The following is a 4,237-nucleotide window of genomic DNA, read 5'->3' on the forward strand; positions in this document are numbered from 1 at the left end:
GCTCTTGTTACCCAGGCTGGAGTGCAATGGTGCGATCTCGGCTCACCACAACGTCCGCCTCCTGGGTTCAGGCAATTCTCCTGCCTCAGCCTCCTGAGTAGCTGGGATTACAGGCACACACCACCATGCCCAGCTAATTTTTTGTATTTTTAGTAGAGACGGGGTTTCACCATGTTGACCAGGATGGTCTCAGTCTCTTGACCTAGTGATCCACCAGCCTCGGCCTCCCAAAGTGCTGGGATTACAGGTGTGAGCCACCGTGCCCAGCTCATCTAGGATTTTTATAGTTTGCAGTCTTTCTTACATTTAAATCTTTTCTCCATCTTGAATTAATTACATGGTAAAACACTGAGGTCCAGTTTCATTCTTCCGTAAATGGTCTGCCAGCTGTCCCAGCACCATTTATTGAATAGGGAGGTATTTTCTCACCACTTATTTTTGTTGACGTTGTCAAAGAGCAGATAGCTGTATATGTGTGGCTTTATTTCTGGATTCTTATGTGTCTGTTTTTGTACAAATATCATGCTGTTTTGGTTTCTGTAGCCTTATAGTATAGTTTGAAGTTGGGTAACATGATGATGCCTCCAGAGTTTGTTTGTTTGTTTCTTTGTTTTGTTTTGTTTGTTTTAGGATTGCTTTGGATGTTTGGGCTCTGTTTTGGTTCTATATCAATTTTAGAATAGTTTTTTTCTAGTTCTGTGAAAAATAACATCAGGAGTTTGACAGAAATGGCATCAACTCTGTAGATTTCTTAGGATGATATGGCCATTTTAAAAATATTGATTCTTCCAATCCATGAGCAAGGGATATTTTTCAATTTGTGTTATCTATGATTTATGTTAGCGGTATTTTGTAGTTCTCCACGTAGAAATCTTTCACCTGCAGAACTCAATATTGGTCTGTTCAGTGTTCCAATTTCTTCCAGGTTCAATTTTAGCAGATTGCATATTTCCAGGAATTTACCCAAAATCTCTAGATTTTCTAGTTCATGTGTGTAGAAGTGTTTATAACAGTCTCTGGGGATCTTCTTTATTTCTGTGGCATCAGGTATAATGTCACTTTTGTCATTTCTGATTGACTATAGAAATTACAAAGCAACAAGCTAACAACTTCATGATAGGATTTAAACCTTACATAGCAATATTAGCCTTGAAAGTATGGTTTCTAATCTGGAGACACGAGCACTTCTGATTTTTGTAATTATTTTTATTAGAGCAGGATTTTTAAATTTTTCTTTCTTTATGTATAATTTTTTTTTTCTTTTCCTTTCCTCCTGCTTCGCAGAGGTTGTGACTTTGGAGAGTGTCAGGTAGGGTCTTTTGGCTTTGTTTCTACAGCCCTATTCACTTGTTTTATGTTGGGTTGTGCAATTCCACCTATATGCCAGCAGATGGCAGTGATAGATAAGAGCCAGCTGTGGCCAATGCTGTTCCGTATATACTTGATTACTGGCAGAAGCTCTCTGTTGTCTCAGGCACAGGGCTGATTAGTAGATTGCACTGTGGTCGGAGCTCCCTGCTCAGCCCAAGAGTGGAGCAAGGTGGGTGGCAGGGGTGGGTGCAAAGGGCAGGGCTGGACCAGGCGGGTCTGCCTAAATGTTACCCAATGGCGAGCATGAGCACCAGCACTGAGGGAGAATTCAGCAGGAAGCCACCAAGCACCCAGCGGAGCTGGGAAAACACCTCAACTCCAAATTCTCTGCCTGAGGATGAGGGGCAGCTGAAACTCCTAATCCAGGGGAGTGGGTGCTCCAGATGCCCAGGCATGCAGCAGAGAGGGACCCCTGCACCAAGATCTTTCCCCGCAGGAGGGGTGGGGTAGCTCAGGCAGCTAAACCAGACAGTTAGTTACTTTGAATGCCTGGAGATCTGCCGGAGCATGTAGCAGAGAGCTCCCTCCCCACTCTTTGCCCTGCACTGAGATCTCTATACAGGAAGGGTGGGGCAGTTCAGGCTGCTGATCTAGGCATACTGTTGCTCTGAATTCCCTGGTATGGAGAAAGCCTGTGGTGTAGATCTGCCTAGATGTGGAGAGAGCCTGGCTGCACCATGACCTATGTCTATGAAGGGGGTATCTCAGGCCGCTGGTCCGGGCAAGCAGATGTTTTAAGTGCCTGTATTTCTGCCTGGTGGTGGAGCAGAGAGGGCCCTGCTGTACCATGGCCTCAGGGGAGCAGGTTGGGGTACCTAGCTATGGGACATGCAGATCAGTTCCAGGTAGCCAAGCTGGCCTACCTGCAAGTCTAGCCACCCAGAAGAATCTGTAGCTGTAACAGCTTTCCTCCTGCCCCAGGTTTGTGACGGGAGACAGCACAATTCCAGCACCTGCTGTTGAGGTGCTTTCCACAGTTCTGGCTGTGGAGGCCCCTACTCTGCTCCAGAGTAGACACTGCAATCTGGCCTGAGACTAAAATGCCTGTATGACCACACTGCTGAATTGCCTAAGAACGGCTGATTTTATAGGCACCCAGATTTCAAATGGCATCCTGCTCTAGGTCCCAGGTCTGGGAAAATGTCTGCAGCTTTCCCTGGTGTCTTTCCCTTATAGTGTCTGTAAGCCTTTCCCCAAGTTAGCTCCAGGGCTTGGGAGAAACAAAGTGCTCTCCCTTGGCCTGGGTTGCTCAGATCCCCAGGAAAAAAGATGAGTCACAGAGGGGGCCCTCTGCCTCTTTCATGTACTAGGGCTTCAGTCACTTTTATCAGCTGGATGCCATCATGGGGGCTGCTAGCTCACATTCTCCTCCATGGGATCTGGGGTGTCCTTCATAATTCTGGTGGATCCCATTTTCCTTGTTGAAATAAAGCTCACAGAGGGTCAGGTGCCGTGGCTCATGGCTGTAATCCCTGCACTTTGGGAGGCCAAGGCGGGTGGATCACGAGGTCAAGAGTTCAAGACCAACCTGGTCAACATGGTGAAACCCTGTCTGTACTAAAAATAGAAAAATAAGCTGGGTGTGGTGGCACGTGCCTGTAGTCCCAGCTATTCGGGGGGCTGGGGCAGGAAACTTGCTCGAACCCAGGAGGTGGAGGTTGCAATGAGCCAAGATCACCCCACTGCACTCCAGCCTGGGTGAAAGAGCAAGACTCTGTCAAAAAAAAAAGCTCACAGAGTTAATATTTATATACTTTCTATTGTGGCTGAGGCATGCTAAAAGCCTCTATCCTCCATCTTGGGGGAAAAAAAAGTATGGCACTCTTAATAGAAAACATTCTATTAGTTAATCTTCAAGAAATCAAATTTATTTAAACCTGGTAATATCTTTTTTTTTTTTTTTTTTGAGGCGGAGTCTCACTCTGTTGCTCAGGCTGAAGTGTAATGGCATGATCCCAGCTCACTGCAACCTCTGCGGCCCAGATTCAAGCTATTATCCTGCCTCAGCCTCCTGAGTAACTGGGATTAAAGCCCCCCACCCTCCCCCCACCCCCAACACACACACACACACACACACACACACCCCAGGTCTGGCTAATTTCTTTTTGTATTTTTAGTAGAGACAGGTTTCACCAAGTTGGACAGGTTGGTCTCGAACTCCTGACCTCAGGTAACCCACCCACTTCAGCCTCCCAAAGTGCTGGGATTACAGGCATGAGCCACTGTGCCCAGCCAATACCTTTTTTTTTTAAAAAAGTATTGTACTTCTATTTTGTGGGGGACTTGACACAACTTCTCTAAGGTCAAACAGTTGGTCAGTGCTTATCCAGCATTTCAACCCAAATCTATTTGATTCTAACCCCAATGTATTGTCCATGTAGTATGAAGCTGATTTATATAGGTGACTTCACTAGGATAGAAACCAGTTTCATCCTCTCTTTTTTATTACAGGTCACAACAGAAGATTAAATTGCAAGGCAATAACAGTATAAAAATTATATCACTAAATATGTTTTTCCTGACTCCTGCCCCCATTTACTTATTATAACTTACCATAAGTGCTACAGACATTTGAAAATTCTTTAAATGAAGCTATTAAGAATGAAATGTTTCTACTAAACCAAGGTACTTGAGCTAATGTTACCTCCTTCCCTACTTCATGTCCCCATATATTCCCACACAAACACAAAAAATATGTCATTGGCTTTATGATTGATAGCTCTGGAACAATAGTGGTTAAAGAAGTTCTCTAGCTCTGAAAAAACAGTTTTTTTGAAAAGTCTTGATTTGGTTGCTATATAAATTTCAAGTGTGAAAATCCTGTTTAGACATCAAAAGATTTAAATCAATATGAATTGCACCATCA

Source organism: Cebus imitator, unplaced genomic scaffold, assembly GCF_001604975.1.
Source record: "Cebus imitator isolate Cc_AM_T3 unplaced genomic scaffold, Cebus_imitator-1.0 Scaffold37, whole genome shotgun sequence".
Classification (NCBI taxonomy): Eukaryota; Metazoa; Chordata; class Mammalia; order Primates; family Cebidae; genus Cebus; species Cebus imitator.